Here is a 25,023-nt window from a genome sequence, read left to right on the forward strand (position 1 = left end):
TTATTTTATGCTGTATAATTCTTTATCAAAAGTAGCTGTAAAAATCTGCCACTGATACTGTACTTTCCTGAGGTAAAGTATTAAGTTGAAATGTCAACATTTTTTGTTGCCTGACTGCCACTTGAGTATGTTTTTACATTACTTGAGTCCCAAACGTGGTATAGACTGCAAAGGGACGCTATACATTAAAAGCAAATTATAGGGGGCACCTGGATTTGAACCAAGTACCTCTCGACATGCACTCGAATGCTCAACAACTGATTTATATCCCCTGGTCTTTCTAACTATAAGACCATACACATTGCAGCCTTGATGTAAAGGTTACTGTACTGTATTTCTTGTCCTGCAGGAGGTGAAGATGAGTCTGTTTCTTTATGGTAAAGGTTTGGAGTTATTAGTCAGGGCATAAATAGAGAGTTTACATACTGTAGGTATAATCTGTGAGCATGTTTAAAAAGAAACTTTGATCATCCTAAAGCTCCACTATTGTTCGTGCTAGTCAGAGTAGTATATATTGAAATCCAGTTGTGACATTGTTTTATGGAAGCCAAAGAGAACTAAAATACAAATTGTCACTAAACCAATATTAATAATTTCTGAAAACTAACTGATTGAGATACATTTTGGCAATAAAATAAAATATTTGATTTTTAGGTCAGTGGGCTCAGATGTTCTGAATGCATGTATGCCTTATGGACTAATTGCAAAATCAGTATGAGTTCAAAACATGGCTGCACCAAAAAAAATGTAATTCTGCCATGTTAATGTCCAATACTCCCTTATTTATCAAAGTTAGTTAGGAATAAAGCATTCATCCTTCATGTATGGTGATTTTATCCTGTATAATTCTCTATAAAAAGTAGCAGCCAAAACCTGCCACTGATACTGTACTTACGTGAGGTAAAGTATTAAGTTGACATTTCAACATTTTTTGTTGCCTGACTACCACTTGAGTATGTTTTTACATTACTTGAGTCCCAAACGAGGTATAGACTGCAAAGTGATGCTATACATTAAAAGCAAGTAATAGGGGGCACCTGGATTTGAACCACGGACCTCTCGATCTGCAGTCGAATGCTCTACCACTGAGCTATACCCCCTGCTCTTTATCACTATAAACACATACACATCGCAGCCTTGATGTAAAGGTTACTGTACTGTATTTCTTGTCCTGCAGGAGGTGAAGATGAGTCTGTTTCTTTATGGTAATGCTTTGGAGTTATTAGTCAGGGCATAAATAGAGAGTTCACATACTGCAGGTATAATCTGTGAGCTTACTCAAAAAGAAACTTTGATCATCCTAAAGTTCAACTATAGTTAGTGCTAGTCAGAGTAGGATTTATTGAAATCCAGTTGTGACATTGTTTTATTGAAGCAAAACTGATCTAAAATACAAATTGTTACCAAACCAATATTAATAATTTCTGAAAACTATTTTATCATGGTACATTTTTGCTAAGAAAATAAAATATTTGAATTTTGGGTCAGTGGGCTCAGATGTTCTGAATGCATGTATGCCTTATGGACTAATTGCAAAATCAGTCGGAGTTGAAAACATGGCTGTACCAAATAATTTTGAATTCTGCCATGTTAATGCCCAATACTTCCTTATTTATCAAAGTTAGTTAGGAATAAAGCATTCATCCTTCATGTACAGTTATTTTATGCTGTATAATTCTCTATCAAAAGTAGCTGTAAAAACCTGCCACTGATACTGTACTTTCCTGAGGTAAAGTATTAAGTTGAAATGTCAACATTTTTTGTTGCCTGACTGCCACTTGAGTATGTTTTTACATTACTTGAGTCCCAAACGAGGTATAGACTGCAAAGGGACGCTATACATTAAAAGCAAATTATAGGGGGCACCTGGATTTGAACCAGGGACCTCTCGACATGCACTCGAATGCTCAACAACTGATTTATACCCCCTGGTCTTTCTAACTATAAGACCATACACATTGCAGCCTTGATGTAAAGGTTACTGTACTGTATTTCTTGTCCTGCAGGAGGTGAAGATGAGTCTGTTTCTTTATGGTAAAGGTTTGGAGTTATTAGTCAGGGCATAAATAGGGAGTTTACATACTGTAGGTATAATCTGTGAGCATTTTTAAAAAGAAACTTTGATCATCCTAAAGCTCCACTATTGTTTGTGCTAGTCAGAGTAGTATATATTGAAATCCAGTTGTGACATTGTTTTATGGAAGCCAAAGAGAACTAAAATACAAATTGTCACTAAACCAATATTAATAATTTCTGAAAACTAACTGATTGAGATACATTTTGGCAATAAAATAAAATATTTGATTTTTAGGTCAGTGGGCTCAGATGTTCTGTATGCATGTATGCCTTATGGACTAATTGCAAAATCAGTATGAGTTCAAAACATGGCTGCACCAAAAAAAATTGTAATTCTGCCATGTTAATGCCCAATATTCCCTTATTTATCAAAGTTAGTTAGGAATAAAGCATTCATCCTTCATGTATGATGATTTTATCCTGTATAATTCTCTATAAAAAGTAGCAGTCAAAACCTGCCACTGATACTGTACTTACCTGAGGTAAAGTATTAAGTTGACATTTCAACATTTTTTGTTGCCTGACTACCACTTGAGTATGTTTTTACATTATTTGAGTCCCAAACGAGGTATAGACTGCAAAGTGATGCTATACATTAAAAGCAAGTAATAGGGGGCACCCGGATTTGAACAAGGGACCTCTCGATCTGCAGTCGAATGCTCTACCACTGGGATATACCCCCTGCTCTTTCTCTTTATAAGTACATACGCATTGCAGCCTTGATGTAAAGGTTACTGTACTGTATTTCTTGTCCTGCAGGAGGTGAAGATGAGTCTGTTTCTTTATGGTAATGCTTTGGAGTTATTAGTCAGGGCATAAATAGAGAGTTCACATACTGCAGGTATAATCTGTGAGCATACTCAAAAAGAAACTTTGATCATCCTAAAGTTCCACTATAGTTAGTGCTAGTCAGAGTAGGATTTATTGAAATCCAGTTGTGACGTTGTTTTATTGAAGCAAAACTGATCTAAAATACAAATTGTTACCAAACCAATATTAATAATTTCTGAAAACTATTTTATCATGGTACATTTTTGCTAAGAAAATAAAATATTTGAATTTTGGGTCAGTGGGCTCAGATGTTCTGAATGCATGTATACCTTATGGACTAATTGCAAAATCAGTCGGAGTTGAAAACATGGCTGTACCAAATAATTTTGAATTCTGCCATGTTAATGCCCAATACTTCCTTATTTATCAAAGTTAGTTAGGAATAAAGCATTCATCCTTCATGTACAGTTATTTTATGCTGTATAATTCTCTATCAAAAGTAGCTGTAAAAACCTGCCACTGATGCTGTACTTTCCTGAGGTAAAGTATTAAGTTGAAATGTCAACATTTTTTGTTGCCTGACTGCCACTTGAGTATGTTTTTACATTACTTGAGTCCCAAACGAGGTATAGACTGCAAAGGGACGCTATACATTAAAAGCAAATTATAGGGGGCACCTGGATTTGAACCAGGGACCTCTCGACATGCACTCGAATGCTCAACAACTGATTTATACCCCCTGGTCTTTCTAACTATAAGACCATACACATTGCAGCCTTGATGTAAAGGTTACTGTACTGTATTTCTTGTCCTGCAGGAGGTGAAGATGAGTCTGTTTCTTTATGGTAAAGGTTTGGAGTTATTAGTCAGGGCATAAATAGAGAGTTTACATACTGTAGGTATAATCTGTGAGCATTTTTAAAAAGAAACTTTGATCATCCTAAAGCTCCACTATTGTTTGTGCTAGTCAGAGTAGTATATATTGAAATCCAGTTGTGACATTGTTTTATGGAAGCCAAAGAGAACTAAAATACAAATTGTCACTAAACCAATATTAATAATTTCTGAAAACTAACTGATTGAGATACATTTTGGCAATAAAATAAAATATTTGATTTTTAGGTCAGTGGGCTCAGATGTTCTGTATGCATGTATGCCTTATGGACTAATTGCAAAATCAGTATGAGTTCCAAACATGGCTGCACCAAAAAAAATTGTAATTCTGCCATGTTAATGCCCAATATTCCCTTATTTATCAAAGTTAGTTAGGAATAAAGCATTCATCCTTCATGTATGGTGATTTTATCCTGTATAATTCTCTATAAAAAGTAGCAGTCAAAACCTGCCACTGATACTGTACTTACCTGAGGTAAAGTACTAAGTTGACATTTCAACATTTTTTGTTGCCTGACTGCCACTTGAGTATGTTTTTACATTACTTGAGTCCCAAACGAGGTATAGACTGCAAAGTGATGCTATACATTAAAAGCAAGTAATAGGGGACACCCGGATTTGAACCAGGGACCTCTCGATCTGCAGTCGAATGCTCTACCACTGAGCTATACCCCCTGCTCTTTCTCTTTATAAGTACATACGCATTGCAGCCTTGATGTAAAGGTTACTGTACTGTATTTCTTGTCCTGCAGGAGGTGAAGATGAGTCTGTTTCTTTATGGTAATGCTTTGGAGTTATTAGTCAGGGCATAAATAGAGAGTTCACATACTGCAGGTATAATCTGTGAGCATACTCAAAAAGAAACTTTGATCATCCTAAAGTTCCACTATAGTTAGTGCTAGTCAGAGTAGGATTTATTGAAATCCAGTTGTGACATTGTTTTATTGAAGCAAAACTGATCTAAAATACAAATTGTTACCAAACCAATATTAATAATTTCTGAAAACTATTTTATCATGGTACATTTTTGCTAAGAAAATAAAATATTTGAATGTTGGGTCAGTGGGCTCAGATGTTCTGAATGCATGTATGCCTTATGGACTAATTGCAAAATCAGTCGGAGTTGAAAACATGGCTGTACCAAATAATTTTGAATTCTGCCATGTTAATGCCCAATACTCCCTTATTTATCAAAGTTAGTTAGGAATAAAGCATTCATCCTTCATGTACAGTTATTTTATGCTGTATAATTCTCTATCAAAAGTAGCTGTAAAAATCTGCCACTGATACTGTACTTTCCTGAGGTAAAGTATTAAGTTGAAATGTCAACATTTTTTGTTGCCTGACTGCCACTTGAGTATGTTTTTACATTACTTGAGTCCCAAACGTGGTATAGACTGCAAAGGGACGCTATACATTAAAAGCAAATTATAGGGGGCACCTGGATTTGAACCAAGTACCTCTCGACATGCACTCGAATGCTCAACAACTGATTTATATCCCCTGGTCTTTCTAACTATAAGACCATACACATTGCAGCCTTGATGTAAAGGTTACTGTACTGTATTTCTTGTCCTGCAGGAGGTGAAGATGAGTCTGTTTCTTTATGGTAAAGGTTTGGAGTTATTAGTCAGGGCATAAATAGAGAGTTTACATACTGTAGGTATAATCTGTGAGCATGTTTAAAAAGAAACTTTGATCATCCTAAAGCTCCACTATTGTTCGTGCTAGTCAGAGTAGTATATATTGAAATCCAGTTGTGATATTGTTTTATGGAAGCCAAAGAGAACTAAAATACAAATTGTCACTAAACCAATATTAATAATTTCTGAAAACTAACTGATTGAGATACATTTTGGCAATAAAATATTTGATTTTTAGGTCAGTGGGCTCAGATGTTCTGAATGCATGTATGCCTTATGGACTAATTGCAAAATCAGTATGAGTTCAAAACATGGCTGCACCAAAAAAAATGTAATTCTGCCATGTTAATGTCCAATACTCCCTTATTTATCAAAGTTAGTTAGGAATAAAGCATTCATCCTTCATGTATGGTGATTTTATCCTGTATAATTCTCTATAAAAAGTAGCAGCCAAAACCTGCCACTGATACTGTACTTACCTGAGGTAAAGTATTAAGTTGACATTTCAACATTTTTTGTTGCCTGACTACCACTTGAGTATGTTTTTACATTACTTGAGTCCCAAACGAGGTATAGACTGCAAAGTGATGCTGTACATTAAAAGCAAGTAATAGGGGGCACCTGGATTTGAACCACGGACCTCTCGATCTGCAGTCGAATGCTCTACCACTGAGCTATACCCCCTGCTCTTTCTCACTATAAACACATACACATTGCAGCCTTGATGTAAAGGTAACTGTACTGTATTTCTTGTCCTGCAGGAGGTGAAGATGAGTCTGTTTCTTTATGGTAATGCTTTGGAGTTATTAGTCAGGGCATAAATAGAGAGTTCACATACTGCAGGTATAATCTGTGAGCTTACTCAAAAAGAAACTTTGATCATCCTAAAGTTCCACTATAGTTAGTGCTAGTCAGAGTAGGATTTATTGAAATCCAGTTGTGACATTGTTTTATTGAAGCAAAACTGATCTAAAATACAAATTGTTACCAAACCAATATTAATAATTTCTGAAAACTATTTTATCATGGTACATTTTTACTAAGAAAATAAAATATTTGAATTTTGGGTCAGTGGGCTCAGATGTTCTGAATGCATGTATGCCTTATGGACTAATTGCAAAATCAGTCGGAGTTGAAAACATGGCTGTACCAAATAATTTTGAATTCTGCCATGTTAATGCCCAATACTCCCTTATTTATCAAAGTTAGTTAGGAATAAAGCATTCATCCTTCATGTACAGTTATTTTATGCTGTATAATTCTTTATCAAAAGTAGCTGTAAAAATCTGCCACTGATACTGTACTTTCCTGAGGTAAAGTATTAAGTTGAAATGTCAAAATTTTTTGTTGCCTGACTGCCACTTGAGTATGTTTTTACATTACTTGAGTCCCAAACGTGGTATAGACTGCAAAGGGACGCTTTACATTAAAAGCAAATTATAGGGGGCACCTGGATTTGAACCAGGGACCTCTCGACATGCACTCGAATGCTCAACAACTGATTTATACCCCCTGGTCTTTCTAACTATAAGACCATACACATTGCAGCCTTGATGTAAAGGTTACAGTACTGTATTTCTTGTCCTGCAGGAGGTGAAGATGAGTCTGTTTCTTTATGGTAAAGGTTTGGAGTTATTAGTCAGGGCATAAATAGAGAGTTTACATACTGTAGGTATAATCTGTGAGCATGTTTAAAAAGAAACTTTGATCATCCTAAAGCTCCACTATTGTTCGTGCTAGTCAGAGTAGTATATATTGAAATCCAGTTGTGACATTGTTTTATGGAAGCCAAAGAGAACTAAAATACAAATTGTCACTAAACCAATATTAATAATTTCTGAAAACTAACTGATTGAGATACATTTTGGCAATAAAATAAAATATTTGATTTTTAGGTCAGTGGGCTCAGATGTTCATAATGCATGTATGCCTTATGGACTAATTGCAAAATCAGTTTGAGTTCAAAACATGGCTGTACCAAATAATTTTGAATTCTGCCATGTTAATGCCCAATATTCCCTTATTTATCAAAGTTAGTTAGGAATAAAGCATTCATCCTTCATGTATGGTGATTTTATCCTGTATAATTCTCTATAAAAAGTAGCAGTCAAAACCTGCCACTGATACTGTACTTACCTGAGGTAAAGTATTAAGTTGACATTTCAACATTTTTTGTTGCCTGACTACCACTTGAGTATGTTTTTACATTACTTGAGTCCCAAACGAGGTATAGACTGCAAAGTGAAGCTATACATTAATAGCACCTGGGGGCACCTGGATTTGAACCACGGACCTCTCGATCTGCAGTCGAATGCTCTACCACTGAGCTATACCCCCTGCTCTTTCTCACTATAAACACATACACATTGCAGCCTTGATGTAAAGGTAACTGTACTGTATTTCTTGTCCTGCAGGAGGTGAAGATGAGTCTGTTTCTTTATGGTAATGCTTTGGAGTTATTAGTCAGGGCATAAATAGAGAGTTCACATACTGCAGGTATAATCTGTGAGCATACTCAAAAAGAAACTTTGATCATCCTAAAGTTCCACTATAGTTAGTGCTAGTCAGAGTAGGATTAATTGAAATCCAGTTGTGACATTGTTTTATTGAAGCAAAACTGATCTAAAATACAAATTGTTACCAAACCAATATTAATAATTTCTGAAAACTATTTTATCATGGTAAATTTTTGCTAAGAAAATAAAATATTTGAATTTTGGGTCAGTGGGCTCAGATGTTCTGAATGCATGTATGCCTTATGGACTAATTGCAAAATCAGTCGGAGTTGAAAACATGGCTGTACCAAATAATTTTGAATTATGCCATGTTAATGCCCAATACTTCCTTATTTATCAAAGTTAGTTAGGAATAAAGCATTCGTCCTTCATGTACAGTTATTTTATGCTGTATAATTCTCTATCAAAAGTAGCTGTAAAAACCTGCCACTGATACTGTACTTTCCTGAGGTAAAGTATTAAGTTGAAATGTCAACATTTTTTGTTGCCTGACTGCCACTTGAGTATGTTTTTAGATAATTTGAGTCCCAATCAAGGTATAGACTGCAAAGGGACGCTATACATTAAAAGCAAATTATAGGAGGCACCTGGATTTGAACCAGGGACCTCTCGACATGCACTCGAATGCTCAACAACTGATTTATACCCCCTGGTCTTTCTAACTATAAGACCATACACATTGCAGCCTTTATGTAAAGGTTACTGTACTGTATTTCTTGTCCTGCAGGAGGTGAAGATGAGTCTGTTTCTTTATGGTAAAGGTTTGGAGTTATTAGTCAGGGCATAAATAGAGAGTTTACATACTGTAGGTATAATCTGTGAGCATTTTTAAAAAGAAACTTTGATCATCCTAAAGCTCCACTATTGTTTGTGCTAGTCAGAGTAGTATATATTGAAATCCAGTTGTGACATTGTTTTATGGAAGCCAAAGAGAACTAAAATACAAATTGTCACTAAACCAATATTAATAATTTCTGAAAACTAACTGATTGAGATACATTTTGGCAATAAAATAAAATATTTGATTTTTAGGTCAGTGGGCTCAGATGTTCTGTATGCATGTATGCCTTATGGACTAATTGCAAAATCAGTATGAGTTCAAAACATGGCTGCACCAAAAAAAATTGTAATTCTGCCATGTTAATGCCCAATATTCCCTTATTTATCAAAGTTAGTTAGGAGTAAAGCATTCATCCTTCATGTATGATGATTTTATCCTGTATAATTCTCTATAAAAAGTAGCAGTCAAAACCTGCCACTGATACTGTACTTACCTGAGGTAAAGTATTAAGTTGACATTTCAACATTTTTTGTTGCCTGACTACCACTTGAGTATGTTTTTACATTACTTGAGTCCCAAACGAGGTATAGACTGCAAAGTGATGCTATACATTAAAAGCAAGTAATAGGGGGCACCCGGATTTGAACCACGGACCTCTCGATCTGCAGTCGAATGCTCTACCACTGAGCTATACCCCTTGCTCGTTCTTACTATAAACCCATACACATTGCAGCCTTGATGTAAAGGTTACTGTACTGTATTTCTTGTCCTGCAGGAGGTGAAGATGAGTCTGTTTCTTTATGGTAATGCTTTGGAGTTATTAGTAAGGGCATAAATAGAGAGTTTACATACTGTAGGTATAATCTGTGAGCATGTTTAAAAAGAAACTTTGATCATCCTAAAGCTCCACTATTGTTCGTGCTAGTCAGAGTAGTATATATTGAAATCCAGTTGTCACATTGTTTTATGGAAGCCAAAGAGAACTAAAATACAAATTGTCACTAAACCAATATTAATAATTTCTGAAAACTAACTGATTGAGATACATTTTGGCAATAAAATAAAATATTTGATTTTTAGGTCAGTGGGCTCAGATGTTCTGAATGCATGTATGCCTTATGGACTAATTGCAAAATCAGTATGAGTTCAAAACATGGCTGCACCAAAAAAATTTTAATTCTGCCATGTTAATGCCCAATACTCCCTTATTTATCAAAGTTAGTTAGGAATAAAGCATTCATCCTTCATGTATAGTGATTTTATCCTGTATAATTCTCTATCAAATTAGCAGTCAAAACCTGCCACTGATACTGTACTTTCCTGAAGTAAAGTATTAAGTTGACATTTCAACATTTTTGTTGCCTGACTGCCACTTGAGTATGTTTTTAAATTACTTGAGTCCCAAACGAGGTATAGACTGCAAAGTGATGCTATAAATTAAAAGCAAGTAATAGGGGGCACCTGGATTTGAACCAGGGACCTCTCGATCTGCAGTCGAATGCTCTACAACTGAGATATACCCCCTGCACTTTCTCGCTATAAACACATACACATTGCAGCCTTGATGTAAAGGTTACTGTACTGTATTTCTTGTCCTGCAGGAGGTGAAGATGAGTCTGTTTCTTTATGGTAATGCTTTGGAGTTATTAGGGCATAAATAGAGAGTTCACATACTGCAGGTATAATCTGTGAGCTTACTAAAAAAGAAACTTTGATCATCCTAAAGTTCCACTATAGTTAGTGCTAGTCAGAGTAGGATTTATTGAAATCCAGTTGTGACATTGTTTTATTGAAGCAAAACTGATCTAAAATACAAATTGTTACCAAACCAATATTAATAATTTCTGAAAACTATTTTATCATGGTACATTTTTGCTAAGAAAATAAAATATTTGAATTTTGGGTCAGTGGGCTCAGATGTTCTGAATGCATGTATGCCTTATGGACTGATTGCAAAATCAGTCGGAGTTGAAAACATGGCTGTACCAAATAATTTTGAATTCTGCCATGTTAATGCCCAATACTCCCTTATTTATCAAAGTTAGTTAGGAATAAAGCAGTCATCCTTCATGTACAGTTATTTTATGCTGTATAATTCTCTATCAAAAGTAGCTGTAAAAACCTGCCACTGATACTGTACTTTCCTGAGGTAAAGTATTAAGTTGAAATGTCAACATTTTTTGTTGCCTGACTGCCACTTGAGTATGTTTTTAGATTATTTGAGTCCCAATCGAGGTATAGACTGCAAAGGGACGCTATACATTAAAAGCAAATTATAGGGGGCACCTGGATTTGAACCAGGGACCTCTCGACATGCACTCGAATGCTCAACAACTGATTTATACCCCCTGGTCTTTCTAACTAAAAGACCATACACATTGCAGCCTTTATGTAAAGGTTACTGTACTGTATTTCTTGTCCTGCAGGAGGTGAAGATGAGTCTGTTTCTTTATGGTAAAGGTTTGGAGTTATTAGTCAGGGCATAAATAGAGAGTTTACATACTGTAGGTATAATCTGTGAGCATTTTTAAAAAGAAACTTTGATCATCCTAAAGCTCCACTATTGTTTGTGCTAGTCAGAGTAGTATATATTGAAATCCAGTTGTGACATTGTTTTATGGAAGCCAAAGAGAACTAAAATACAAATTGTCACTAAACCAATATTAATAATTTCTGAAAACTAACTGATTGAGATACATTTTGGCAATAAAATAAAATATTTGATTTTTAGGTCAGTGGGCTCAGATGTTCTGTATGCATGTATGCCTTATGGACTAATTGCAAAATCAGTATGAGTTCAAAACATGGCTGCACCAAAAAAAATTGTAATTCTGCCATGTTAATGCCCAATATTCCCTTATTTATCAAAGTTAGTTAGGAATAAAGCATTCATCCTTCATGTATGATGATTTTATCCTGTATAATTCTCTATAAAAAGTAGCAGTCAAAACCTGCCACTGATACTGTACTTACCTGAGGTAAAGTATTAAGTTGACATTTCAACATTTTTTGTTGCCTGACTACCACTTGAGTATGTTTTTACATTATTTGAGACCCAAACGAGGTATAGACTGCAAAGTGATGCTATACATTAAAAGCAAGTAATAGGGGGCACCCGGATTTGAACAAGGGACCTCTCGATCTGCAGTCGAATGCTCTACCACTGGGCTATACCCCCTGCTCTTTCTCTTTATAAGTACATACGCATTGCAGCCTTGATGTAAAGGTTACTGTACTGTATTTCTTGTCCTGCAGGAGGTGAAGATGAGTCTGTTTCTTTATGGTAATGCTTTGGAGTTATTAGTCATGGCATAAATAGAGAGTTCACATACTGCAGGTATAATCTGTGAGCATACTCAAAAAGAAACTTTGATCATCCTAAAGTTCCACTATAGTTAGTGCTAGTCAGAGTAGGATTTATTGAAATCCAGTTGTGACGTTGTTTTATTGAAGCAAAACTGATCTAAAATACAAATTGTTACCAAACCAATATTAATAATTTCTGAAAACTATTTTATCATGGTACATTTTTGCTAAGAAAATAAAATATTTGAATTTTGGGTCAGTGGGCTCAGATGTTCTGAATGCATGTATGCCTTATGGACTAATTGCAAAATCAGTCGGAGTTGAAAACATGGCTGTACCAAATAATTTTGAATTCTGCCATGTTAATGCCCAATACTTCCTTATTTATCAAAGTTAGTTAGGAATAAAGCATTCATCCTTCATGTACAGTTATTTTATGCTGTATAATTCTCTATCAAAAGTAGCTGTAAAAACCTGCCACTGATGCTGTACTTTCCTGAGGTAAAGTATTAAGTTGAAATGTCAACATTTTTTGTTGCCTGACTGCCACTTCAGTATGTTTTTACATTACTTGAGTCCCAAACGAGGTATAGACTGCAAAGGGACGCTATACATTAAAAGCAAATTATAGGGGGCACCTGGATTTGAACCAGGGACCTCTCGACATGCACTCGAATGCTCAACAACTGATTTATACCCCCTGGTCTTTCTAACTATAAGACCATACTCATTGCAGCCTTGATGTAAAGGTTACTGTACTGTATTTCTTGTCCTGCAGGAGGTGAAGATGAGTCTGTTTCTTTATGGTAAAGGTTTGGAGTTATTAGTCAGGGCATAAATAGAGAGTTTACATACTGTAGGTATAATCTGTGAGCATTTTTAAAAAGAAACTTTGATCATCCTAAAGCTCCACTATTGTTTGTGCTAGTCAGAGTAGTATATATTGAAATCCAGTTGTGACATTGTTTTATGGAAGCCAAATAGAACTAAAATACAAATTGTCACTAAACCAATATTAATAATTTCTGAAAACTAACTGATTGAGATACATTTTGGCAATAAAATAAAATATTTGATTTTTAGGTCAGTGGGCTCAGATGTTCTGTATGCATGTATGCCTTATGGACTAATTGCAAAATCAGTATGAGTTCCAAACATGGCTGCACCAAAAAAAATTGTAATTCTGCCATGTTAATGCCCAATATTCCCTTATTTATCAAAGTTAGTTAGGAATAAAGCATTCATCCTTCATGTATGGTGATTTTATCCTGTATAATTCTCTATAAAAAGTAGCAGTCAAAACCTGCCACTGATACTGTACTTACCTGAGGTAAAGTATTAAGTTGACATTTCAACATTTTTTGTTGCCTGACTGCCACTTGAGTATGTTTTTACATTACTTGAGTCCCAAACGAGGTATAGACTGCAAAGTGATGCTATACATTAAAAGCAAGTAATAGGGGGCACCCGGATTTGAACCAGGGACCTCTCGATCTGCAGTCGAATGCTCTACCACTGAGCTATACCCCCTGCTCTTTCTCTTTATAAGTACATACGCATTGCAGCCTTGATGTAAAGGTTACTGTACTGTATTTCTTGTCCTGCAGGAGGTGAAGATGAGTCTGTTTCTTTATGGTAATGCTTTGGAGTTATTAGTCAGGGCATAAATAGAGAGTTCACATACTGCAGGTATAATCTGTGAGCATACTCAAAAAGAAACTTTGATCATCCTAAAGTTCCACTATAGTTAGTGCTAGTCAGAGTAGGATTTATTGAAATCCAGTTGTGACATTGTTTTATTGAAGCAAAACTGATCTAAAATACAAATTGTTACCAAACTAATATTAATAATTTCTGAAAACTATTTTATCATGGTACATTTTTGCTAAGAAAATAAAATATTTGAATGTTGGGTCAGTGGGCTCAGATGTTCTGAATGCATGTATGCCTTATGGACTAATTGCAAAATCAGTCGGAGTTGAAAACATGGCTGTACCAAATAATTTTGAATTCTGCCATGTTAATGCCCAATACTCCCTTATTTATCAAAGTTAGTTAGGAATAAAGCATTCATCCTTCATGTACAGTTATTTTATGCTGTATAATTCTTTATCAAAAGTAGCTGTAAAAATCTGCCACTGATACTGTACTTTCCTGAGGTAAAGTATTAAGTTGAAATGTCAACATTTTTTGTTGCCTGACTGCCACTTGAGTATGTTTTTACATTACTTGAGTCCCAAACGAGGTATAGACTGCAAAGGGACGCTATACATTAAAAGCAAATTATAGGGGGCACCTGGATTTGAACCAGGGACCTCTCGACATGCACTCGAATGCTCAACAACTGATTTATACCCCCTGGTCTTTCTAACTATAAACCATACACATTGCAGCCTTGATGTAAAGGTTACTGTACTGTATTTCTTGTCCTGCAGGAGGTGAAGATGAGTCTGTTTCTTTATGGTAAAGGTTTGGAGTTATTAGTCAGGGCATAAATAGAGAGTTTACATACTGTAGGTATAATCTGTGAGCATTTTTAAAAAGAAACTTTGATCATCCTAAAGCTCCACTATTGTTTGTGCTAGTCAGAGTAGTATATATTGAAATCCAGTTGTGACATTGTTTTATGGAAGCCAAAGAGAACTAAAATACAAATTGTCACTAAACCAATATTAATAATTTCTGAAAACTAACTGATTGAGATACATTTTGGCAATAAAATAAAATATTTGATTTTTAGGTCAGTGGGCTCAGATGTTCTGTATGCATGTATGCCTTATGGACTAATTGCAAAATCAGTATGAGTTCAAAACATGGCTGCACCAAAAAAAATTGTAATTCTGCCATGTTAATGCCCAATATTCCCTTATTTATCAAAGTTAGTTAGGAATAAAGCATTCATCCTTCATGTATGATGATTTTATCCTGTATAATTCTCTATAAAAAGTAGCAGTCAAAACCTGCCACTGATACTGTACTTACCTGAGGTAAAGTATTAAGTTGACATTTCAACATTTTTTGTTGCCTGACTACCACTTGAGTATGTTTTTACATTACTTGAGTCCCAAACGAGGTATAGACTGCAAAGTGATGCTATACATTAAAAGCAAGTAATAGGGGGCATCCGGATTTGAACCACGGACCTCTCGATCTGCAGTCGAATGCTCTACCACTGAGCTATACCCCTTGCTCTTTCTCACTATAAACCCATACACATTGCAGCCTTGATGTAAAGGTTACTGTACTGTATTTCTTGTCCTGCAGGAGGTGAAGATGAGTCTGTTTCTTTATGGTAATGCTTTGAAGTTATTAGTCAGGGCATAAATAGAGAGTTCACATACTGCAGGTATAATCTGTGAGTTTACTCAAAAAGAAACTTTGATCATCCTAAAGTTCCACTATAGTTAGTGCTAGTCAGAGTAGGATTTATTGAAATCCAGTTGTGACATTGTTTTATTGAAGCAAAACTGATCTAAAATACAAATTGTTACCAAACCAATATTAATAATTTCTGAAAACTATTTTATCATGGTACATTTTTGCTAAGAAAATAAAATATTTGAATTTTGGGTCAGTGGGCTCAGATGTTCTGAATGCATGTATGCCTTATGGACTGATTGCAAAATCAGTCGGAGTTGAAAACATGGCTGTACCAAATAATTTTGAATTCTGCCATGTTAATGCCCAATACTCCCTTATTTATCAAAGTTAGTTAGGAATAAAGCATTCATCCTTCATGTACAGTTATTTTATGCTGTATAATTCTCTATCAAAAGTAGCTGTAAAAACCTGCCACTGATACTGTACTTTCCTGAGGTAAAGTATTAAGTTGAAATGTCAACATTTTTTGTTGCCTGACTGCCACTTGAGTATGTTTTTACATTACTTGAGTCCCAAACGAGGTATAGACTGCAAAGGGACGCTATACATTAAAAGCAAATTATAGGGGGCACCTGGATTTGAACCAGGGACCTCTCGACATGCACTCGAATGCTCAACAACTGATTTATACCCCCTGGTCTTTCTAACTATAAACCATACACATTGCAGCCTTGATGTAAAGGTTACTGTACTGTATTTCTTGTCCTGCAGGAGGTGAAGATGAGTCTGTTTCTTTATGGTAAAGGTTTGGAGTTATTAGTCAGGGCATAAATAGAGAGTTTACATACTGTAGGTATAATCTGTGAGCATTTTTAAAAAGAAACTTTGATCATCCTAAAGCTCCACTATTGTTTGTGCTAGTCAGAGTAGTATATATTGAAATCCAGTTGTGACATTGTTTTATGGAAGCCAAAGAGAACTAAAATACAAATTGTCACTAAACCAATATTAATAATTTCTGAAAACTAACTGATTGAGATACATTTTGGCAATAAAATAAAATATTTGATTTTTAGGTCAGTGGGCTCAGATGTTCTGTATGCATGTATGCCTTATGGACTAATTGCAAAATCAGTATGAGTTCAAAACATGGCTGCACCAAAAAAAATTGTAATTCTGCCATGTTAATGCCCAATATTCCCTTATTTATCAAAGTTAGTTAGGAATAAAGCATTCATCCTTCATGTATGATGATTTTATCCTGTATAATTCTCTATAAAAAGTAGCAGTCAAAACCTGCCACTGATACTGTACTTACCTGAGGTAAAGTATTAAGTTGACATTTCAACATTTTTTGTTGCCTGACTACCACTTGAGTATGTTTTTACATTACTTGAGTCCCAAACGAGGTATAGACTGCAAAGTGATGCTATACATTAAAAGCAAGTAATAGGGGGCACCCGGATTTGAACCACGGACCTCTCGATCTGCAGTCGAATGCTCTACCACTGAGCTATACCCCTTGCTCTTTCTCACTATAAACCCATACACATTGCAGCCTTGATGTAAAGGTTACTGTACTGTATTTCTTGTCCTGCAGGAGGTGAACATGAGTCTGTTTCTTTATGGTAATGCTTTGAAGTTATTAGTCAGGGCATAAATAGAGAGTTCACATACTGCAGGTATAATCTGTGAGTTTACTCAAAAAGAAACTTTGATCATCCTAAAGTTCCACTATAGTTAGTGCTAGTCAGAGTAGGATTTATTGAAATCCAGTTGTGACATTGTTTTATTGAAGCAAAACTGATCTAAAATACAAATTGTTACCAAACCAATATTAATAATTTCTGAAAACTATTTTATCATGGTACATTTTTGCTAAGAAAATAAAATATTTGAATTTTGGGTCAGTGGGCTCAGATGTTCTGAATGCATGTATGCCTTATGGACTGATTGCAAAATCAGTCGGAGTTGAAAACATGGCTGTACCAAATAATTTTGAATTCTGCCATGTTAATGCCCAATACTCCCTTATTTATCAAAGTTAGTTAGGAATAAAGCATTCATCCTTCATGTACAGTTATTTTATGCTGTATAATTCTCTATCAAAAGTAGCTGTAAAAACCTGCCACTGATACTGTACTTTCCTGAGGTAAAGTATTAAGTTGAAATGTCAACATTTTTTGTTGCCTGACTGCCACTTGAGTATGTTTTTAGATTATTTGAGTCCCAATCGAGGTATAGACTGCAAAGGGACGCTATACATTAAAAGCAAATTTTAGGAGGCACCTGGATTTGAACCAGGGACCTCTCGACATGCACTCGAATGCTCAACAACTGATTTAAACCCCCTGGTCTTTCTAACTATAAGACCATACACATTGCAGCCTTTATGTAAAGGTTACTGTACTGTATTTCTTGTCCTGCAGGAGGTGAAGATGAGTCTGTTTCTTTATGGTAAAGGTTTGGAGTTATTAGTCAGGGCATAAATAGAGAGTTTACATACTGTAGGTATAATCTGTGAGCATTTTTAAAAAGAAACTTTGATCATCCTAAAGCTCCACTATTGTTTGTGCTAGTCAGAGTAGTATATATTGAAATCCAGTTGTGACATTGTTTTATGGAAGCCAAAGAGAACTAAAATACAAATTGTCACTAAACCAATATTAATAATTTCTGAAAACTAACTGATTGAGATACATTTTGGCAATAAAATAAAATATTTGATTTTTAGGTCAGTGGGCTCAGATGTTCTGTATGCATGTATGCCTTATGGACTAATTGCAAAATCAGTATGAGTTCAAAACATGGCTGCACCAAAAAAAATTGTAATTCTGCCATGTTAATGCCCAATATTCCCTTATTTATCAAAGTTAGTTAGGAATAAAGCATTCATCCTTCATGTATGATGATTTTATCCTGTATAATTCTCTATAAAAAGTAGCAGTCAAAACCTGCCACTGATACTGTACTTACCTGAGGTAAAGTATTAAGTTGACATTTCAACATTTTTTGTTGCCTGACTACCACTTGAGTATGTTTTTACATTACTTGAGTCCCAAACGAGGTATAGACTGCAAAGTGATGCTATACATTAAAAGCAAGTAATAGGGGGCACCCGGATTTGAACAAGGGACCTCTCGATCTGCAGTCGAATGCTCTACCACTGAGCTATACCCCCTGCTCTTTCTCTTTTTAAGTACATACGCATTGCAGCCTTGATGTAAAGGTTACTGTACTGTATTTCTTGTCCTGCAGGAGGTGAAGATGAGTCTGTTTCTTTATGGTAATGCTTTGGAGTTATTAGTCAGGGCATAAATAGAGAGTTCACATACTGCAGGTATAATCTGTGAGCATACTCAAAAAGAAACTTTGATCATCCTAAAGTTCCACTATAGTTAGTGCTAGTCAGAGTAGGATTTATTGAAATCCAGTTGTGACGTTGTTTTATTGAAGCAAAACTGACCTAAAATACAAATTGTTACCAAACCAATATTAATAATTTCTGAAAACTATTTTATCATGGTACATTTTTGCTAAGAAAATAAAATATTTGAATTTTGGGTCAGTGGGCTCAGATGTTCTGAATGCATGTATGCCTTATGGACTAATTGCAAAATCAGTCGGAGTTGAAAACATGGCTGTACCAAATAATTTTGAATTCTGCCATGTTAATGCCCAATACTTCCTTATTTATCAAAGTTAGTTAGGAATAAAGCATTCATCCTTCATGTACAGTTATTTTATGCTGTATAATTCTCTATCAAAAGTAGCTGTAAAAACCTGCCACTGATACTGTACTTTCCTGAGGTAAAGTATTAAGTTGAAATGTCAACATTTTTTGTTGCCTGACTGCCACTTCAGTATGTTTTTACATTACTTGAGTCCCAAACGAGGTATAGACTGCAAAGGGACGCTATACATTAAAAGCAAATTATAGGGGGCACCTGGATTTGAACCAGGGACCTCTCGACATGCACTCGAATGCTCAACAACTGATTTATACCCCCTGGTCTTTCTAACTATAAGACCATACACATTGCAGCCTTGATGTAAAGGTTACTGTACTGTATTTCTTGTCCTGCAGGAGGTGAAGATGAGTCTGTTTCTTTATGGTAAAGGTTTGGAGTTATTAGTCAGGGCATAAATAGAGAGTTTACATACTGTAGGTATAATCTGTGAGCATTTTTAAAAAGAAACTTTGATCATCCTAAAGCTCCACTATTGTTTGTGCTAGTCAGAGTAGTATATATTGAAATCCAGTTGTGACATTGTTTTATGGAAGCCAAAGAGAACTAAAATACAAATTGTCACTAAACCAATATTAATAATTTCTGAAAACTAACTGATTGAGATACATTTTGGCAATAAAATAAAATATTTGATTTTTAGGTCAGTGGGCTCAGATGTTCTGTATGCATGTATGCCTTATGGACTAATTGCAAAATCAGTATGAGTTCCAAACATGGCTGCACCAAAAAAAATTGTAATTCTGCCATGTTAATGCCCAATATTCCCTTATTTATCAAAATTAGTTAGGAATAAAGCATTCATCCTTCATGTATGGTGATTTTATCCTGTATAATTCTCTATAAAAAGTAGCAGCCAAAACCTGCCACTGATACTTATAGAGAGAAAGAGCAGGGGGTATATCTCAGTGGTAGAGCATTCGACTGCAGATCGAGAGGTCCCTGGTTCAAATCCGTATGCCCCCTATTACTTGCTTTTAATGTATAGCATCACTTTGCAGTCTATACCTCGTTTGGGACTCAAGTAATGTAAAAACATACTCAAGTGGCAGTCAGGCAACAAAAAATGTTGAAATGTCAACTTAATACTTTACCTGAGGTAAAGTATTAAGTTGACATTTCAACATTTTTTGTGAGCATACTCAAAAAGAAACTTTGATCATCCTAAAGTTCCACTATAGTTAGTGCTAGTCAGAGTAGGATTTATTGAAATCCAGTTGTGACATTGTTTTATTGAAGCAAAACTGATCTAAAATACAAATTGTTACCAAACCAATATTAATAATTTCTGAAAACTATTTTATCATGGTACATTTTTGCTAAGAAAATAAAATATTTGAATGTTGGGTCAGTGGGCTCAGATGTTCTGAATGCATGTATGCCTTATGGACTAATTGCAAAATCAGTCGGAGTTGAAAACATGGCTGTACCAAATAATTTTGAATTCTGCCATGTTAATGCCCAATGCTCCCTTATTTATCAAAGTTAGTTAGGAATAAAGCATTCATCCTTCATGTACAGTTATTTTATGCTGTATAATTCTTTATCAAAAGTAGCTGTAAAAATCTGCCACTGATACTGTACTTTCCTGAGGTAAAGTATTAAGTTGAAATGTCAACATTTTTTGTTGCCTGACTGCCACTTGAGTATGTTTTTACATTACTTGAGTTCCAAACGTGGTATAGACTGCAAAGGGACGCTATACATTAAAAGCAAATTATAGGGGGCACCTGGATTTGAACCAAGTACCTCTCAACATGCACTCGAATGCTCAACAACTGATTTATATCCCCTGGTCTTTCTAACTATAAGACCATACACATTGCAGCCTTGATGTAAAGGTTACTGTACTGTATTTCTTGTCCTGCAGGAGGTGAAGATGAGTCTGTTTCTTTATGGTAAAGGTTTGGAGTTATTAGTCAGGGCATAAATAGAGAGTTTACATACTGTAGGTATAATCTGTGAGCATGTTTAAAAAGAAACTTTGATCATCCTAAAGCTCCACTATTGTTCGTGCTAGTCAGAGTAGTATATATTGAAATCCAGTTGTGACATTGTTTTATGGAAGCCAAAGAGAACTAAAATACAAATTGTCACTAAACCAATATTAATAATTTCTGAAAACTAACTGATTGAGATACATTTTGGCAATAAAATAAAATATTTGATTTTTAGGTCAGTGGGCTCAGATGTTCTGAATGCATGTATGCCTTATGGACTAATTGCAAAATCAGTATGAGTTCAAAACATGGCTGCACCAAAAAAAATTGTAATTCTGCCATGTTAATGCCCAATATTCCCTTATTTATCAAAGTTAGTTAGGAATAAAGCATTCATCCTTCATGTATGATGATTTTATCCTGTATAATTCTCTATAAAAAGTAGCAGTCAAAACCTGCCACTGATACTGTACTTACCTGAGGTAAAGTATTAAGTTGACATTTCAAAATATTTTGTTGCCTGACTACCACTTGAGTATGTTTTTACATTACTTGAGTCCCAAACGAGGTATAGACTGCAAAGTGATGCTATACATTAAAAGCAAGTAATAGGGGGCACCCGGATTTGAACAAGGGACCTCTCGATCTGCAGTCGAATGCTCTACCACTGAGCTATACCCCCTGCTCTTTCTCTTTTTAAGTACATACGCATTGCAGCCTTGATGTAAAGGTTACTGTACTGTATTTCTTGTCCTGCAGGAGGTGAAGATGAGTCTGTTTCTTTATGGTAATGCTTTGGAGTTATTAGTCAGGGCATAAATAGAGAGTTCACATACTGCAGGTATAATCTGTGAGCATACTCAAAAAGAAACTTTGATCATCCTAAAGTTCCACTATAGTTAGTGCTAGTCAGAGTAGGATTTATTGAAATCCAGTTGTGACGTTGTTTTATTGAAGCAAAACTGATCTAAAATACAAATTGTTACCAAACCAATATTAATAATTTCTGAAAACTATTTTATCATGGTACATTTTTGCTAAGAAAATAAAATATTTGAATTTTGGGTCAGTGGGCTCAGATGTTCTGAATGCATGTATGCCTTATGGACTAATTGCAAAATCAGTCGGAGTAGAAAACATGGCTGTACCAAATAATTTTGAATTCTGCCATGTTAATGCCCAATACTCCCTTATTTATCAAAGTTAGTTAGGAATAAAGCATTCATCCTTCATGTACAGTTATTTTATGCTGTATAATTCTTTATCAAAAGTAGCTGTAAAAATCTGCCACTGATACTGTACTTTCCTGAGGTAAAGTATTAAGTTGAAATGTCAACATTTTTTGTTGCCTGACTGCCACTTGAGTATGTTTTTACATTACTTGAGTCCCAAACGTGGTATAGACTGCAAAGGGACGCTATACATTAAAAGCAAATTATAGGGGGCACCTGGATTTGAACCAAGTACCTCTCGACATGCACTCGAATGCTCAACAACTGATTTATATCCCCTGGTCTTTCTAACTATAAGACCATACACATTGCAGCCTTGATGTAAAGGTTACTGTACTGTATTTCTTGTCCTGCAGGAGGTGAAGATGAGTCTGTTTCTTTATGGTAAAGGTTTGGAGTTATTAGTCAGGGCATAAATAGAGAGTTTACATACTGTAGGTATAATCTGTGAGCATGTTTAAAAAGAAACTTTGATCATCCTAAAGCTCCACTATTGTTCGTGCTAGTCAGAGTAGTATATATTGAAATCCAGTTGTGACATTGTTTTATGGAAGCCAAAGAGAACTAAAATACAAATTGTCACTAAACCAATATTAATAATTTCTGAAAACTAACTGATTGAGATACATTTTGGCAATAAAATAAAATATTTGATTTTTAGGTCAGTGGGCTCAGATGTTCTGAATGCATGTATGCCTTATGGACTAATTGCAAAATCAGTATGAGTTCAAAACATGGCTGCACCAAAAAAAATGTAATTCTGCCATGTTAATGTCCAATACTCCCTTATTTATCAAAGTTAGTTAGGAATAAAGCATTCATCCTTCATGTATGGTGATTTTATCCTGTATAATTCTCTATAAAAAGTAGCAGCCAAAACCTGCCACTGATACTGTACTTACGTGAGGTAAAGTATTAAGTTGACATTTCAACATTTTTTGTTGCCTGACTACCACTTGAGTATGTTTTTACATTACTTGAGTCCCAAACGAGGTATAGACTGCAAAGTGATGCTATACATTAAAAGCAAGTAATAGGGGGCACCTGGATTTGAACCACGGACCTCTCGATCTGCAGTCGAATGCTCTACCACTGAGCTATACCCCCTGCTCTTTATCACTATAAACACATACACATTGCAGCCTTGATGTAAAGGTTACTGTACTGTATTTCTTGTCCTGCAGGAGGTGAAGATGAGTCTGTTTCTTTATGGTAATGCTTTGGAGTTATTAGTCAGGGCATAAATAGAGAGTTCACATACTGCAGGTATAATCTGTGAGCTTACTCAAAAAGAAACTTTGATCATCCTAAAGTTCAACTATAGTTAGTGCTAGTCAGAGTAGGATTTATTGAAATCCAGTTGTGACATTGTTTTATTGAAGCAAAACTGATCTAAAATACAAATTGTTACCAAACCAATATTAATAATTTCTGAAAACTATTTTATCATGGTACATTTTTGCTAAGAAAATAAAATATTTGAATTTTGGGTCAGTGGGCTCAGATGTTCTGAATGCATGTATGCCTTATGGACTAATTGCAAAATCAGTCGGAGTTGAAAACATGGCTGTACCAAATAATTTTGAATTCTGCCATGTTAATGCCCAATACTTCCTTATTTATCAAAGTTAGTTAGGAATAAAGCATTCATCCTTCATGTACAGTTATTTTATGCTGTATAATTCTCTATCAAAAGTAGCTGTAAAAACCTGCCACTGATACTGTACTTTCCTGAGGTAAAGTATTAAGTTGAAATGTCAACATTTTTTGTTGCCTGACTGCCACTTGAGTATGTTTTTACATTACTTGAGTCCCAAACGAGGTATAGACTGCAAAGGGACGCTATACATTAAAAGCAAATTATAGGGGGCACCTGGATTTGAACCAGGGACCTCTCGACATGCACTCGAATGCTCAACAACTGATTTATACCCCCTGGTCTTTCTAACTATAAGACCATACACATTGCAGCCATGATGTAAAGGTTACTGTACTGTATTTCTTGTCCTGCAGGAGGTGAAGATGAGTCTGTTTCTTTATGGTAATGCTTTGGAGTTATTAGTCAGGGCATAAATAGAGAGTTTACATACTGTAGGTATAATCTGTGAGCCTGTTTAAAAAGAAACTTTGATCATCCTAAAGCTCCACTATTGTTCGTGCTAGTCAGAGTAGTATATATTGAAATCCAGTTGTCACATTGTTTTATGGAAGCCAAAGAGAACTAAAATACAAATTGTCACTAAACCAATATTAATAATTTCTGAAAACTAACTGATTGAGATACATTTTGGCAATAAAATAAAATATTTGATTTTTAGGTCAGTGGGCTCAGATGTTCTGAATGCATGTATGCCTTATGGACTAATTGCAAAATCAGTATGAGTTCAAAATATGGCTGCACTAAAAATTTTTTAATTCTGCCATGTTAATGCCCAATACTCCCTTATTTATCAAAGTTAGTTAGGAATAAAGCATTCATCCTTCATGTATAGTGATTTTATCCTGTATAATTCTCTATCAAATTAGCAGTCAAAACCTGCCACTGATACTGTACTTTCCTGAAGTAAAGTATTAAGTTGACATTTCAACATTTTTTGTTGCCTGACTGCCACTTGAGTATGTTTTTACATTACTTGAGTCCCAAACGAGGTATAGACTGCAAAGTGATGCTATAAATTAAAAGCAAGTAATAGGGGGCACCCGGATATGAACCAGGGACCTCTCGATCTGCAGTCGAATGCTCTACCACTGAGCTATACCCCCTGCTCTTTCTCGTTATAAACACATACACATT

The 25,023-nt window shown here is 35.2% G+C and overlaps 16 non-coding genes across 16 annotated transcripts; 1 reads left to right on the forward strand and 15 right to left on the reverse strand.

Annotated features, from left to right (window-relative positions):
* Positions 1-1,028: 1,028 nt before the first annotated feature.
* On the reverse strand, positions 1,029-1,100 carry TRNAC-GCA (transfer RNA cysteine (anticodon GCA)). Its single transcript has one exon. It is a non-coding gene; the product is annotated as a tRNA-Cys (tRNA).
* A 1,586-nt stretch (positions 1,101-2,686) lies between these two features.
* On the reverse strand, positions 2,687-2,758 carry TRNAC-GCA (transfer RNA cysteine (anticodon GCA)). Its single transcript has one exon. It is a non-coding gene; the product is annotated as a tRNA-Cys (tRNA).
* A 1,586-nt stretch (positions 2,759-4,344) lies between these two features.
* On the reverse strand, positions 4,345-4,416 carry TRNAC-GCA (transfer RNA cysteine (anticodon GCA)). The gene has a single exon. It is a non-coding gene; the product is annotated as a tRNA-Cys (tRNA).
* A 1,580-nt stretch (positions 4,417-5,996) lies between these two features.
* TRNAC-GCA (transfer RNA cysteine (anticodon GCA)) lies at positions 5,997-6,068 on the reverse strand. Its single transcript has one exon. It is a non-coding gene; the product is annotated as a tRNA-Cys (tRNA).
* A 1,581-nt stretch (positions 6,069-7,649) lies between these two features.
* On the reverse strand, positions 7,650-7,721 carry TRNAC-GCA (transfer RNA cysteine (anticodon GCA)). The gene has a single exon. It is a non-coding gene; the product is annotated as a tRNA-Cys (tRNA).
* A 1,586-nt stretch (positions 7,722-9,307) lies between these two features.
* TRNAC-GCA (transfer RNA cysteine (anticodon GCA)) lies at positions 9,308-9,379 on the reverse strand. Its single transcript has one exon. It is a non-coding gene; the product is annotated as a tRNA-Cys (tRNA).
* Positions 9,380-10,133: 754 nt separating this feature from the next.
* Positions 10,134-10,205, reverse strand: TRNAC-GCA (transfer RNA cysteine (anticodon GCA)). The gene has a single exon. It is a non-coding gene; the product is annotated as a tRNA-Cys (tRNA).
* A 1,582-nt stretch (positions 10,206-11,787) lies between these two features.
* TRNAC-GCA (transfer RNA cysteine (anticodon GCA)) lies at positions 11,788-11,859 on the reverse strand. The gene has a single exon. It is a non-coding gene; the product is annotated as a tRNA-Cys (tRNA).
* Positions 11,860-13,445: 1,586 nt separating this feature from the next.
* TRNAC-GCA (transfer RNA cysteine (anticodon GCA)) lies at positions 13,446-13,517 on the reverse strand. Its single transcript has one exon. It is a non-coding gene; the product is annotated as a tRNA-Cys (tRNA).
* Positions 13,518-15,102: 1,585 nt separating this feature from the next.
* On the reverse strand, positions 15,103-15,174 carry TRNAC-GCA (transfer RNA cysteine (anticodon GCA)). Its single transcript has one exon. It is a non-coding gene; the product is annotated as a tRNA-Cys (tRNA).
* A 1,585-nt stretch (positions 15,175-16,759) lies between these two features.
* TRNAC-GCA (transfer RNA cysteine (anticodon GCA)) lies at positions 16,760-16,831 on the reverse strand. Its single transcript has one exon. It is a non-coding gene; the product is annotated as a tRNA-Cys (tRNA).
* A 1,586-nt stretch (positions 16,832-18,417) lies between these two features.
* Positions 18,418-18,489, reverse strand: TRNAC-GCA (transfer RNA cysteine (anticodon GCA)). Its single transcript has one exon. It is a non-coding gene; the product is annotated as a tRNA-Cys (tRNA).
* A 1,462-nt stretch (positions 18,490-19,951) lies between these two features.
* On the forward strand, positions 19,952-20,023 carry TRNAC-GCA (transfer RNA cysteine (anticodon GCA)). Its single transcript has one exon. It is a non-coding gene; the product is annotated as a tRNA-Cys (tRNA).
* A 1,584-nt stretch (positions 20,024-21,607) lies between these two features.
* TRNAC-GCA (transfer RNA cysteine (anticodon GCA)) lies at positions 21,608-21,679 on the reverse strand. Its single transcript has one exon. It is a non-coding gene; the product is annotated as a tRNA-Cys (tRNA).
* A 1,585-nt stretch (positions 21,680-23,264) lies between these two features.
* TRNAC-GCA (transfer RNA cysteine (anticodon GCA)) lies at positions 23,265-23,336 on the reverse strand. The gene has a single exon. It is a non-coding gene; the product is annotated as a tRNA-Cys (tRNA).
* A 1,584-nt stretch (positions 23,337-24,920) lies between these two features.
* Positions 24,921-24,992, reverse strand: TRNAC-GCA (transfer RNA cysteine (anticodon GCA)). Its single transcript has one exon. It is a non-coding gene; the product is annotated as a tRNA-Cys (tRNA).
* Positions 24,993-25,023: the final 31 nt, after the last annotated feature.

The sequence above is a fragment of the Pseudophryne corroboree genome, chromosome 1 (genome assembly GCF_028390025.1).
Source record: "Pseudophryne corroboree isolate aPseCor3 chromosome 1, aPseCor3.hap2, whole genome shotgun sequence".
Taxonomy (NCBI): Eukaryota; Metazoa; Chordata; class Amphibia; order Anura; family Myobatrachidae; genus Pseudophryne; species Pseudophryne corroboree.